Raw genomic sequence first — 15,778 nt, 5'->3', positions numbered from 1 at the left:
GCTACCTTCTGAAATATATGAAGCTTTATACAAATGGTTTGTGCATTTGTCACCTATATTCAGTGTATAGAATGATTGTAATGGTAACATATCCGTCTGTCACCTGACCTTGACTCCTTATGATTCGGTATACACCCAAATTATATCATTTGTTTTTTATTTCAACTGGTTCATTACCACTGCTTGTGCACTTTCAGTCCCAGAGGATACACTTTTCCCAGTTGCTATTGCTTCCTTCTAGCATTTAATTTATTTAATTGATGCATTTTCATGTTGTCTCATTAACATTATTGTTATAATAAATAAGTTAGTTTCTAAACTACTGTAATTGATAACCGGTCATCAGCTGCATTTTGGTGCCCAAAAATCTCTTTAATATAAATGTATGATGCTGCCTCAGTAGTGCTAACGACATGTGTTGTTGGAATAACCATAATCAAGAATACTTGTGACCAAAGTTTGGATGGCAAAATGTATAAAACATCTATAGAAAAAAATTGTCTTAATAGGGTAGATCGATTTATCTAATGTCAGCTTTACCTGAGGCAGTCACAACCTTATTAAGTTTTTTTGTCTAATTGCATGATTTATAAATGGAAATTCACTAACATCTTATTTAGGAAAGGGCCTGGCTGTATTTTGGATGGTACCTTCAGGGGTTGGCAGTCACCAGGACTAGATCTAAGCCCATTCCATTTAAAGCCCGTCTTTTAACAGGATCAGTGCAATTTTCAGAACCATCCAGATTGTACCCCTATGCAAAGAAGTTGCAAAGGGCATAATGTTTTTGTTCTTATCATCAATATCTTTGTCTATCCCCCGTCACTGTGTTGTCACATTCTAGATCATTCTAAGGCTTTAATTTTTTGTCAGTTCAAATTTTCAGACTCCTTTGATGGTGTGGTATTAGCGTGCCTAGCTTGAGTGCAGTATATCATGGTTTGTTCATCATCTGGGGTGAACCAGAAACTTCAAAACTTGGCTTGTATTCTCTTCTTCTTCTTCTTCCAAGTAAGGAACCGAATTCATTTTGAATGTGTATGGTCCCGCGAAAACTTAGCGCAGTGCCGGGCAAGGCAACAAGTCTTCTCAAGGTTATTTACATTTAAAACGTTCGCCAATTTACAATTAAAATTATGTACACGCTATGCTGTTTACTTCCTTCCAGATCCTGCTTTCAGAGCAGCTCTGAATCCCTCTATCGAGTCAGTCGATGTTGTTTTAGCTGGAAGTTGATTCCAATCCCTGATGGTCTTTGGGAAGAATGACTGTCCATAGGTGTCGGTTTTTGTTCTCTCTTGGTAGAAGCGGCCTATACCTCTGGTCCGACTGTCGTTGGGTATTAGATATTGTTGTCTATCTATATCGATTAGCCCGTGCTGGATTTTAAATAGCATACATAGTCTGTTGGTTTTCCTACGTTCTTCCAGGCTTTCCCACTGTAATTGTTTAACCATGTGTGTTACACAGCCAGGTGTTCGGTCTGAGTAGTTATTATGAACAAATCTTGCTGCTCTTTTTTGAACTTGTTCTAATGATTTGATCTTTTTTTGGCTCGATGGATCCCAAACTGTGCAGGCATATTCCACTGAAGGTCTTACCATGGCTGTATATGCTGCTGCTTTTACTGGTTTTGTGCAGTCTTTCAGATTTCTTCGGATAAATCCCAATGTTTTATTTCCTTTGCCTACAATATTATCAATGTGTCTATCCCAGGATAGGTTGTTGCTGATAGTTACGCCTAAGTATTTGCTTGCATCAACATTGTCTAGTGTGTGTCCGTGGAGTTTATATGATGTATCTCTCACTTCTTTGTTCTTCTGCGTTATTCTGATAACTATGCATTTTTTGGCGTTAAAACTCATTTGCCATTTATTCTCCCATTCTTCCAATGATGTTAAGTCTTTTTGCAAAAGGTCGCTGTCTGCCTGGTTGTTTATTGTTCTAAAAAGTAGGCTATCGTCTGCAAAAAGTTTTGTTTCAGATGACGTTGATGTTTCTGGCATGTCATTTATGTAGGTTAGAAACAATAGAGGTCCAAGAACTGTGCCTTGGGGGACGCCTGATAGTACCGGGACTTGATTCTTTGCTCCTCCGCCAAGGATCAGACCTTTTAGAGTCTTTTAAAGATTGCTCGGACCTTTATCAAAATAATGTGTCCGAGTAGGATGAAATGTCATCCTGCAAACTGACAGAATAAATTACATTTTGCATGAGCCTAATATTATCCCTGATGCTTTCACATTAACATGAGGATTCAACTAAACTCTACTTATCTAATTATATTATGGCCTATAGAAACGTTTCAAGATATGCATTTCTGTCTGAATTAGTATAATAGACCCAGCCTGACATGACCATGCTATTATTATTTAATAGTTAACGTTAAGTTTTCCTGCTAAGGTCAGTTTCTCCGTCACTTAAAGAGAAGTTCAGCACTCTTTGTTTCATAGAATCACTGTACGGTATACATGTCTGTCTGACTGAAGTCACCTGACTTTTAAACCCTTTTCATGGTTCATTGGTCATGCAATTGAGCGTGTCCACTCCTGTTCATTCCTCCGTGGGTATGACCTATTATTTATACTCCCATAGATGTACCCATACACAAAGTTTTATCATTCTTAACCTTAAAGTTTCTTGAAACAAAATTTTAATATTAAACGTTGAAAAGAGACTTGAAAATTATATGAGGTATATGATCTTTTTCTGATAGCACATGGTAAACTTCTAAAGATACACTGCACACCAAAACCGTAATTGTGGACGTAAACACGGACATCCATCATGCTCCACATGTGACATTCGTCATTTTACACATGGAAAGTAAAAAATCAGTGAAATTCAATGTCAATTTTTAGATTAAAGTCAAAGTATGAGGCAGACTTAACTATCTTTGGTATCCCTTTTTCAAGTTCGATGGAACAGATGCGTTCAACATAGTCACCAATCTTCGAATTATTTAGTGACAGGACAACATCTATATGTTAATGCGACAATCGTTTACCGATGTTCAAATCTCGTAACTCGATTTAGAAGAGACAAATCAAGGCAAGAAACAAAAACTGAGGGAATCACAAGAACTTCAAAATGAGCGAGACGGGTGCGTCGACAGAATAAGCGTCTTCCGCTTTGTATGCACCACCCGTCATGCAAATCCACACTTAGTCAAAATTTGACAATCGGTATAACGGAACCGAAAGTTATAATGCTAGCTTTATTTCATTTTTGTCGAGCCTACGACTTTTGTCGCAGAAAGCTCGACATAGGGATAGTGATCCGGCGGCGGCGTTAACTTACTACTTAAAAACTTTACATTTCCAAAGTTGAAGGTGGAAGACCTAGATGCTCCATGCTTTGTATTTAATATAGATGCCTTATGTTATGAAGCTTCCGTCTGTCATATGTCCATTGTCCTTGTCCTCATTTTCATGGTTCAGTGACTATATAACCCCGTGAATTTCGGCACGGGTTACATTAAAGTCTGTTGGTCTATAATCGACACTGTGGCTGCTTTAAACGCAAGACCGTATACAATATATACAAATTTATTCACAAGTGTATAGCTTGGGAGCTAGGGGAAGACTGCTCAAGCAACAGTTTACAAAACATAAATTAATTCCAAGATAAGGGTATTAAAACATTATAAAAGGTTCTCATAAAGGTGTCTTCCTCCTATCGGCCCACTTTTTAAAAATACTATTCCTTCTATTCCCACATGCAAATGACAATAGATGTTTTGATAAATAATTTGTTTTTATAACAATCAAGGTTAATGAGAATGTCACCTAAGATTTACCTGTTTTTTAAAACATAACATATTTGGTACACTGTTTATGTATAATACCTTGTTTATTTCTTTTTTCGTCGAAGAAATATTTAAAAATAAAGAATAATTATGATAAATAGATTGGAGTAAGATTTATTTTTAAATTTTTGAATTTGTAACCTTAAAGAATTGTCTGCTTTACAAATAAATCATGATATAAATAATATTATAACCAAATATAATCTTCAGATGTGGAATAAAAGTATACTCTTAAAATATAATTACTTGGACCAATAATCAAAGATGTAAAATATTGGGTGAAAACTGTTAACTTTACTTCAAAGCATGAGCAGTCAGATTTGAATAATTTTAATAGACTGAGTTAGAGTTTGGTGATGCAGCCTCCCACCTTCTTCACGTGGAATAGATTGTCTAATGTATGTGCTACAATGTGTGATTTGATTTAGTGCTGTTGTATAATTTGTGTTATATTATGCTTGCTTGAATCTACAGTTGAATTTGTGTTATTAAAGAAATAAAATAATTTACTTATATTTGTTTTAATTTCTTTCATATTTATTTTGTTTACAAAAAACCAGAATTCATACAGATGCAAAAATAACTTATTATCTGTCCTAATAAAGAAACAACACTGGTCAATTAACAATTGATTAAAAAATGTTTGTACAATATAATCCTTTGTTTGCACAATTTTTCCCCCTATTCCCACATGAAATATTAACTTTTCTTACCAGATTTATAAAAAGTGGGAATAGAGGGAATGAACCCTCATAAAATATATATTATTGTCCAATCTTATGTAATAATAATCGGACTATTGTCCTCCGGCTAAACTTGGTAAAATAGCGGTAATTGCTTCTTTTGTAGTTCGAGTGTAAGATACATGTATAATCTTTCGCACTTTTAACTGCCATCGGTGAAGTTGTAAAATAGTAAATCTATAATCTCTTTGAGTATTTGAAATAAAGAAACATTATATTTAAGAATAAAGAAACATTTAAAACAAGAAATATTCAACTTAAAACTAAAATGAGAAATATTCAATTTAAAACGAGAGTTCATATATATATATATATTCAATTTACTGAAACGAGAGTTCATATAAATATTCAATTCAAAACGAGAGTTCATATAAAGCACTTTGCAAATTAAAGTAAAAGTTCCTAACGTCACTTTTCTTCTGGTTATATTTACTTGAAAAAAAAAATCAGATTTTTTGTGATGTTAATTTCTCTCTTATTATGAATAATATGATAACTATATTTAGTATGTGCGTACCTTGCAGGTCCTCATGCCTGTCAGACAGTTTTCATCTGACCTCACCCTCATTTCATGGATCAGTTAACAAGGTTAAGTTTTCGTGGTCAAGTCCATATATTAGATACTATAAGCATTAGGTCTACTATATTTGGTGTATGGAATGATTGTAAGATGTACATGTCCAACTGGCAGGGTCATCTGACCTTGACCTCATTTTCATGGTTAGTGTAAACAATATTTTATTATGAAATAAACGAATTACAAAATATATTCACATTCACATATAGGATTCAGAAACTAACAACAAGTGCTTTTTTTTTCATGGTTCAGTGGTTTTGTTAATTTTTTGTGTTTTGGTCTTTTTATTTCTAAAACTATATGCAATAGGTTAACTATATTTGGTGTATGGAAATATTTTACGATGTACATGTCAGTTTTGCAGATTTTATTTGACCTTGACCTCATTTTCATGGTTCATTGCTCAGTGTTAAGTTTTTGTGTTTTGGTCTGTTTTTCTTAAACTATAAGCAATAGGACAACTATATTTGGTGTATGGATTGATCGTAAGGTGTATAGATATAAGAAGATGTGGTATGAGTGCCAATGAGACAAATCTCCATCCAAGTCAAAATTTATAAAAGTAAACAATTATAGGTCACAGTACGGTCTTCAAAACGGAGCCTTGGCTCACACCGAACAATAAGCTATAAAGGGCCCCAAAAATTACTAGTGTAAAACCATTCAAACGGGAAAACCAACGGTCTAATCTATATAAAAAACGAGAAACGAGAAACACTTATGAACCACATCAACAAACGACAACTACTGAACATCAAATTCCTGACTTAGGACAGGTGCAAACAAATGCAGCGGGTTTAAACGTTTTAATGGTACCAAACCTTTCATCCTTTTTCTGAAACAATAGTGTAACATCACAACATAGAAAGACACACTATAAAATATCAACTGAAATAGCTTAACTCAATCAAAGGACATATTAACACCATTGAACATATATTGAACATATACATTTGACCTATGATACAATGTAAATACAAAATAAATAAACTAAGGGAAGAATAATTAAAGTAACATGTTTTTCGGTATGAAATGTTAAACAATTAAAGAAAAACAATATGCTCGAACAAAACAATCAGCCATTTGCAATAACTTTAAACACAGGTAAATGAAAATAATTTTGTTGTTAGGTATACGTGTACAGTACCAATAGAGAAAGGAAATATTTTTACAAAATAAATAATTTTGATGTTCATAGTACGAAGTGAAATACCAAACACTTATCAAAGCTGGTATATAGACCAGATATAACCCTGAATAACATTAAATAACAAAAAAGCAATACAATTAGTATCAACAGGTCAAATAAACAAGAAAGTACGATTTGAGAGTACTCGCAGTTACTGACAGCTAGTTAAAAGCCAAAACAATTAATAATAAAAAATCATGCATCAGAGACTAAAATCAACTAAAACACATCCCAGGGATTTAGTAGTTTAACGTCATGGACAGTCAAAGAAGACATGATTAGTGCAATGCCAAAAATAAATGTATCGACAGACAGTAGGATAGTTAGGAGTTTAACCTCTTTATAGATCAAAACGATCGTGGGTGTGTCTTTATACATCCCGTTTGAAAAGAATACAAATTTCGTTATGTTTTAATTTGCTGATGACAAAATCGATATTAGTGCCAATGTAAACTATATTCAAAGATCTAATTACCACATTGGTAAGATAACCTTTACTAATAAGTTTGTTTAAAGGTTCGATGAGTTTACACGGATCACATAGTGATTTCCGGGTCTGTCTGGTAGGTATCATATGACCTTGACCTCATATTCATGGTTCATTGGTCAATGTTAAGTTTTCATGGTTAAGTTTGTTTCTTATATACTATAAGCAATTGGTCAACTGTATTTAATGCATAGATTGATTGTAAGGTGTACATGTCTGTCTGGCATGGTTCATCTGACCTTGATCTCATTTTCATGGTTCATTGGTCAATGTTAAGTTTTCCGTGTTAAGTTCGATTCTTCGAAACTATAATCAATAGGTCAACTGTATTTGGTGTATGCAATGATTGTAAGGTGTACATGTATTTCCTATTTGGTTTATCAGACCTTGATCTCATTTTCTTGGATCATTTTAAGTTTATGTGATACTTGTAGTAAAGCTTTATATTTAAGATTATCAACCTAAAATCAATTGTCAGTAAAGCAGACGAAACATTTCAGCATGTGCACTCTTGTTCATGAGAAGCTCCTGTCTGAACTGTCTAAAGTCTACCTCATATGATAAAGGAAGAAGAGGAGCACAGTTAGTTTATCACGAGCTGCTTTATTGCAAACGAATGTCTCATTAGGAATAGCAGGTTCCGTTCGAAATAGAAATGAACAAACATCGTTTATCCATCGACTCGTCAAAGATGTATTTTGAGATAATTCTATTATAATATAGAACAGACATTCAGCGATAACATTCATGCACAACGGTGAATAGTGTTAAACTGAAAATGAAAGTAGCTTTGAATTCAGAAAACTTAAATAAGTCCTGTTTTTGACATACGGATGTTATTGATTTTTTGTTGGTAAAAACAAAATGTTAAAAATGAACTTGCGACCGTCTGAAATTTACTTTACACAGTCTTCGATAAGTAGCATATTCGGGAGGCGTACCATTCATAGAAGTAAAACTATTGGAGACACTCTTGATGATTTAGCCGAGGGAAGAATTAGCATTGAAAGCATTCCAAAAATAAGTGTTATGAAGGAGAATGGAAAATGGTGGACAGCAGATAATAGAAGATTGTGGATATTCAAACACCTTGAAAAATTACAAAAATGTACAGAAATTCCAGTTTATATCATACACAGCATAGATTCTAGGAAACGCTCTTCAACAAACGGAGGTACCGACGTGAGTATCTGTAGAGGTAGAAATCCTGGAGGTGTTTGGCACAGCAAGGTTGACAGCATTAAAATCCCAGAGAAACAAAGCAATAAGGATATATTTACTGGGCCAGTTGTTAAACACCATGCAAATAATCAAATTGGAGGCATAACAGATGGCACATTCAGAGACAAAAAAATATTAGAGTGTAATGATCAACCTATAAAACCGGTCGACACTAACAAAGGGAGTCCATATGGCATGATCCAGCCTGATAGGATTTCTAGGGCATTCAATCATTGTATGGGGTTTCTAGATTTAGATGACATGGGAAAGAAAATGAATGATACTCCGCTAAAAAAATCACCCTTTTCACATGTCTGCAGAAACAATCCATCTATTAACGAGTTTGTAGTACTGAGCTCTGTTAGTTCCCATAATACATTAGACGTTCTACCCAAGAGGTTGTCACTGCATCAGAGTTCCAGATACACACCTTATAAAAGTATTAGCAAGTTTTCAAGACTTGGAAATTTGAATCAGACTTTGGCATGCAAGACAACATCAATAAAAAATACAGAAAACATGTGCATTGATTCTAATCGTTCTAATTTCAGTAAGAAAGTTCGACTTGCTAAAACCGATGATCCTTTCGTGACTTCTAGTATTTACCAACAATACGAGAAGTATTATTCTTTTCATCCGAAGAAAAATGTTCATTCCTATCCTAAATTAAACAACTACAATTATCATGACACTGGTTCCGATTTTGAAGATGAATATGAATATTGTTATGAATACGAATCCGACATCTCGGATGATAGTCAGAGTCCTGATAACATTAAAATGAACTCGTTTGATGAAAGTTCCGACAGCTCGGACGAAGAAAGTTCCGACGAATCAAATGATGATGATTCCTATGAACCAGACGACGAAAATTCAGACCTTTCAGACAATGATCGCTTCAATTATTCACCAAAGAAAATCTCAAGCACTGCAGCCCTGAGAGAGGCCTGTCTTTCAACGGGAGATTTTCAGCATTCAAGCAGAGAAAGCTATGATATTGCATACGACTCTTCTGACAATTCTGTTGATGATTTCAGATGTTATGATCTAACATACCAGAAAGAAGGACATTTGTATAATGGCTGTGATGAGGAAAATTCTTGTGATTTTTATGACGAAGAAAATAATCCTTTTAAATATTGGAACATGGAAGACTCCACCATTTCAAATCTTGGCAGTTCTGATGACCATTATACTGCTGTGTTAGACAGAGCATACCTCGCGGGATGTTATAATAGTGATGTGGATAATATGATATACGACTACATTGATTGATTGAAATTTGAAATGCACATTCTAGACTTTATATCTTTAATGAGTACTAACAGAATTTATATTTGTTTAAACAATCAGTTTTCAAATAAAAAGAAATAAGGCTGGTCATGTTATTAATTGTGACCTGAACATTTTCAACAACACTTCACTGCGAAATGTGCTTACCAAAGGCCTACATATACCGTTAGCCTAAATCAATTAACTGGAAACATCACTTTAGATACTAAATGATTCAGTCGAATCTTATACCAAGCAATGGACTTAACGTGAAAAAGAAGAAATAGATACACTTTGTAAATAGGTTAAGGCTGTGTTGATAAAAATTAGAACTAAAAAACTGAAAGGGTATACGAAAACTCTTACTACATCTATCTTCAAGGACATAAATGTTGCTTAACACCTGTCCGTCCTCCGTGACAATTATGGTGTTTCCACAACCGTCAAACCATCAAACAACATCGTTTTCTTTGTAAATAGTGCTTGATAAAGCAATTAGGTTTTGGCGAATCATTTGGAAAGTCAACATATACTTCCAAGACACTTATCAAATAGGAAATCCTGAACAATCATAGGTCTGTTCTATGATCCTGTGGATTTCAACCAAAGATGAAGAACTGGATCTGCCTTCACTGTAGTGGATACCCAAAATTACATAAGTATCCTTACAAATAATTTAAATTTATGGGTCTGCTAAATGCTCTACGAAACATCTTTCAAAATTATTAACTTCTAGTTTATCAGCAATCAAATCAGAGGCAACCACAGTATACCGATGTTCAAATCTCATACATCCATGAAGAAGATACAAACCAAGGTAAAAACAATACCCGAGGGAATCGCATAAACTCCATAAGAAGCTAGAACGCACGGATGCAGGTTGAGCATCTGCTGCCATGCACGCACTACCCGCCTGCGAATCCACACTCAGTCAATATGTCATAAACGGAAATTGGACACAATCAGTAAAAGTGGAGGTACGCATAAAGCCCTTCGACTAACAAAAAGATAAGCGTTTCAACTAGGTGATATTGGATTGAGAAAATCGTAAAGTATGAGCAAAGTTTAAACTGTAATATCTTTGAAATATTATGAATATTTACGGAGATATGCCAATTTTTCTTCAATAAAATTACAATTGCTTTTTTTTGCGGTTCCAAAACCTCTGCAAGATGACCAAACACTATTTTTCAAGATGCATGTAGAATGTATCTTTTTCGTGACATCACCGCTGGTTTATTTTTTTTTTGTGACGCCATGTGTAAAACAAATGCTCGTTTATAATTTTGCATTATCTTATCTTTAAAACTGATATAAATTGAAATCTTAAATCAAAAGTTAAAATTTCAGTGTTTTAGTTTCGGTTGTGTCCTTATCTCAAGTCCACTGGGATATATGATATACAAGCACTCACTGAAATGCAGGTTATTAAGCGAAAAGACATCAATATATCTGAAAGTGAAACCAAAGAACTTTGAAAGAGGCTTTTTATGTTGTCCTTAAGAATATTTTGTATATGAATTCTGCTTCATATGAGTACAAAAATAAGTCTACCAAAAAGGGTCCTCAATAAGTACCCAAGTACAGAATAACTATGAAACTACTTACTCTAGGAGCAGTGTAAATAAGATGTGGATACTAAAAAATGCTAAAGATCTGTTAAGAGTACATACAATCTTAGCCTCTGTCCTCTTGCAATAGAATAAACAACTTACTTTTCTACACTCAATACTAGTATACTCCTCATTCTTAACTTAGACGATTGAGCTTTGTTTCATAAAAAAGGAATGGCCGACGAAGATACAAATAAATCATACTCTGTAACAAAAAATACACAAACTGATTCAAATAGTAGATGAAGCGCACATAAGCGCACATTTCACCAAAAAGCTTTTTTTTTTTTGACAGCATATTTGTTCCGTTAGGACGACGATTTTTCAACAGGCAATCGTCATGCCTATGGGACCCAAATGTGCTCTTCTTCGAAGGGTCTCGCCTCGGTGACCGAATGGTGGAAGAAGTTCATATACAATTAAGGTTGTGGATTAGAATATTTCTTGGTGCAGGTGTGCTGGACTCCGATCTCAATTGACTAGGACTGCCATTTTTCTTGGTGCAGGTCGGTGGTTCTCTCGGGACACCCCGGCTCCTGCTACAATAAAAACTGGGCACCACCATATATCCAAGTACACGGAAAGTGGGGTTAAACACCAACAAACAATCAATCAGTCAAACAATAAATCTTCTTACCCGCTGGATCCAAACTATACATATGGTGTAGCTTTCATGCAGTAACATTTAACTTTACTTTCCGCTATATAGATGATGTCCTCTACTAAATAATTCAAATTTTGGTGACTATCGTGAAGGCATCTATCCCGTCGAACTTGAAATAAAGGATATCATAGGATATATAATTCTGCATCATACCTAGACTCTAGACTCATACCTAGAAATTGACAACGAGGGTCGCTTGAGAACAAAACTTTACGTCAATGGAAATGACTTTAGCTTTTCAATTGTTAAATTTCCATTTATATATACTCGTACGTGTAGCAACACTCCATCAGCACCTGCATATTGAGTGCATCTCCCAGTTAATATATTATGCCAGAGCTTTCGTTTTATATCCGGATTTTCTTGATAGAGGGTTTCTGCTTATAAATGAAGCTTTTGAACCAAGAGTTCCTAGTGGAAGAGGTGAAGTCACCTCCTCGAAAGTTTTACGGATGCCATCATGATTTTGTTGACCGTTGTGGAATATATGTGTGATATGTTCCAGTTGTCGTAGCCACAGTTTTGTCCATTCTTCTAATCTTGAATTACGGTTTGTTTACAGTATTAAGTATATTTTATAGTTTTATCTGAAAAATAGGTATGAAAAAAAAATCTAAATTTGCTAATAAACCATGGAAATGAGGTCAAGGTCATGTGAACTCTGTCTGGTGGACATGTTTATCTTACATTATTAATCATCAGATACGACTCATCGGCGTGCTTTAATAGGAATACCAGGAGATTTGTGTCACTATAGTGAACGAGAACTGCTGATCCGATCCGGAGCATATGAGTTCATACTCCCATCCGGATGTTGAAGGGATCTTTGTTGCTTTTTCTTTGCGTATGTTGTAATGTTGTTTGTTTGTTTTTTATTTGTAACCGTGTTTATCTTTTTTGATATTTTATAATGACTATTCATGAAGAAGAATGATTCAGGTAGATCATTTATTTCAACAATGCTGTTTCTCCAGTCTATACAATAACCGGTTCTTTTTCTAGATTCAACGATTCTTAGATCGGCCGGTGAAATAGAGTTGCCTAATTATATTCAATTAATCTCTTTCTTCGAATTGGTTTACTTCAATTAATTTTAAACTGTCTGAACAGTTATTTGATTTCTGTTCTCTAATGGAAATAGTTTAAAGACTTGATTTAAAGAACTTTCGGGCGTTGGTTCATTTTAAGGGGTCATGGTATCTTTTTAACGAAACAACGCTTATCTATTGTACCTTCGTCGCCTCTCTGATCACTTTTTAGCTCACCTGGTCCAAAGTGAGCTTTTCTCGTCACTTGGCGTCCGTCGTCGTCCATCGTCGTTTGTCGTAGTCCCTCTTCCATCGTCGTCTGTCGTAGTCTGTCGTCGTTTTAAACTTTTACAAAAATCTTCTCCTCTGAAACTACTAGCCCAAATTTAACCAAACTTGGCCACAATCATTTTTTGGGTATCTAGTTTAAAAAATGTGTTCGATGATCCCGCCCGCTAACCAAGATGGCCGACATGGCTAAAAATAGAGCATAGGGGTAAAATGCAAGCTTTGTCTATTATTTTGAAAACTGTTATAAATAGAGAAATTCTGACAGGGCAAAAATGTCAAGAATGCTGAGCTCTACCAATTATTTATTGACGTCAAAACTGTCAGGCGACTTCTTATAGGAGTTACTGCCCTTAAATGACAAATTTTACCATTTCTTTTAATTTTTGCCTTTTATCTTGAAAACTTTAATAGATGGAGAGAAACGTTAAGATGCAAAAATGATCAGCAAGACAAGATCTACGAATAAGTATGCCTGTAGAAATCGTCAGTCGACTCGTAATTAGAGTTTTTGCCCTTTTGATGACAATTTTTTGCGTTTTTGCCTTACATCTTAAAAATTATAATAGATATATAGAAACATAAATAATCAAAAATGATCAGCAAGACAAGATCTACATTTAATACCACATTGAGGAAATTTTCCGACGACTCCTTATTGGAGTTAGTGCCCTTAAATGACGATTTTTACAATTGTTTTGCATTTTTGCCTTGTATGTTCCTAATGTCGTAACTACAATCCTGTTCCTTTTCCCGAATGTGACCTACCGAATTAGACTTATTACCGGGTTTGTACTAACATGAGCAACACGACGGGTGCCACATGTGGAGCAGGATCTGCTTACCCTTCAGGAGCACCCGAGATCAATCTCAGTTTTTGGCGGGGTTCGTGTTGCTGATCGTTGCTCAGTCTTTAGTTTTCTATGTTGTGTTTTGTGTACTATTGTTTGTCTGTTGGTCTTTTTTCTTTTTTAGCCATGGTGTTGTCAGTTTATTTTCGGCTTATGAGTTTGAATGTCCCTTTGGTATCTTTCGCCCCTCTCTTATAAAATTATAATAGATAAATAGAAAATTTGAATAACAAAAATTATCAGCAAGGTAAGATCCACAAACAATTCAAATGTTGCCGATATCATTAGTAGACTGTCACTCTTCACAGGAGTGATTCTCCTCTAGTTTTATTTATTGGCATATTTGGTGACAAATCGCCCATTAACGTTTTTCGCCGATCTTGTATGCCTACTATACAAATGTTCACCTGTTTTGAAAGAATTCAATAAGTAATATTTCAGAAAATAAAAGAGACAAAGGCATTATTTTTTTCGATTTTCAGATATAATTCAACGAGCCAAAGTTGTAAGCAAAATTTTACCAAAATCTTGTGACATAACGGCAGCCCCTTTTCTGGCCTTCTTTTACTTTAGGGGTCCCGACATTTTTGGATTTTACTTTAGGGGTCCCGACATTTTTGGATTTTACTTTAGGGGTCCCGACATTTTTGGATTTTTCTTTTGGGTTCCCGGTCCATAAAATGAGAAGTAATGGGTTTCTGGAGCACTTACATATAGTAAAATAAGTTAACTATATAGTAAAATGAGTTAACTGCACTTTTCTACATTATTTGTGATGATAAAGTTGGGACCCCTAAAGTAAAAGAGTGCTATAATGCCTTCTTTTACTTTAGGGGTCCCACAACCTATATATAGATAATTTTAATGGGACCCCTAAAGTGAAAGATTGCTATAATGCCTTATTTTACTTTAGGGGTCCCACAACCTACATACAAGCCAATACTATATAAACAATCAATACAACAGTATAAATTTTAAATACACTATATATTGTGGGACCCTCCCATTTTTAATTATACTGAATAATGTTGGGACCCCTTGAAACAAATAATTTATTATCTTCAAATCAAGGTGGTTTTAGAAAAAATTACAGAACTATAGACCTTGTCTTTATTTTAAAAACAATAATAAACAAATATTTGTTTAAATGCAAAAAGAAACTATATGTGTGTTTTGTGGATTTTAAAAAGGCTTTTGACAGTGTCTGGAGATCAGCTCTATTCTTAAAATTACAAAATAAAGGAATACAAGGCAAATTTTATAATATACTGCATGACATGTACTCTAATACCTTATATTCATGTAAATATCAAAATATGTTTACTAAGCCTTTTCTTGCTAACCAGGGAGTCAAACAAGGAGACAGTTTAAGTCCAACTTTATTTAATATATTTGTTGATGACATAGGAAAATACTTAGATACAAACTCAACTAGTGCAGTGGATTTACATGATCAAAAAGTGAACCATTCATTGTATGCTGATGATTTATTATTGATATCTGAATCTGCAGCTGGTCTCCAGAACTCTCTTGATTCTTTGCAAAAATATAGTGCTGAATGGAAACTGGATGTGAACTTTAAGAAAACAAAAATTATAATTTTCTCTAAAAATAAAGTAAATAAAGAAAACTTGTACTTTTATTACAGATCTAATGCAATTGAAATCGTTGATTGTTATAAATACTTAGGAGTTGATTTTCATAGCTTTGGAAAATTTATACAGGCAGTGTCAAGCCTCTCAGATAAAGCTAAAAAAAGCATATTTTGCATTAAAGTATAAACTCCCATATAGTGAAAACTTGTCTGTTAAAACTTGGCTTCAGCTTTTTAATTCAATGATAATTCCTATTTTAACTTATGGATCAGAAGTATGGATATCAGAATTCAAACCAAATTTTGAAGCATTAGACAAAAGTAAATTAGAAAAAACACAACACTCCATATTTAAAAACATACTTGGGGTTCGTGGAAAGTCTTCCAATCTAGCAGTGCGGTGCGAATTGGGCACATTACCTATTAGCATTAAATGTTATCAA

The 15,778-nt window shown here is 34.3% G+C and overlaps 1 long non-coding RNA gene across 1 annotated transcript in view; it reads right to left on the bottom strand.

Annotated features, from left to right (window-relative positions):
- LOC127711450 (uncharacterized) overlaps positions 1-15,778 on the bottom strand; it is a 344,411-nt gene that overhangs the window by 205,494 nt on the left and 123,139 nt on the right. The gene's annotated exons all lie outside the window — the stretch shown is intronic.

Source organism: Mytilus californianus, unplaced genomic scaffold (assembly GCF_021869535.1).
Source record: "Mytilus californianus isolate M0D057914Y unplaced genomic scaffold, xbMytCali1.0.p SCAF_1, whole genome shotgun sequence".
NCBI classification, from domain to species: domain Eukaryota; kingdom Metazoa; phylum Mollusca; class Bivalvia; order Mytilida; family Mytilidae; genus Mytilus; species Mytilus californianus.
The sequence above is the reverse complement of the archived record's forward strand: the minus strand, read 5'-3'. Positions and strand labels throughout refer to the sequence as shown.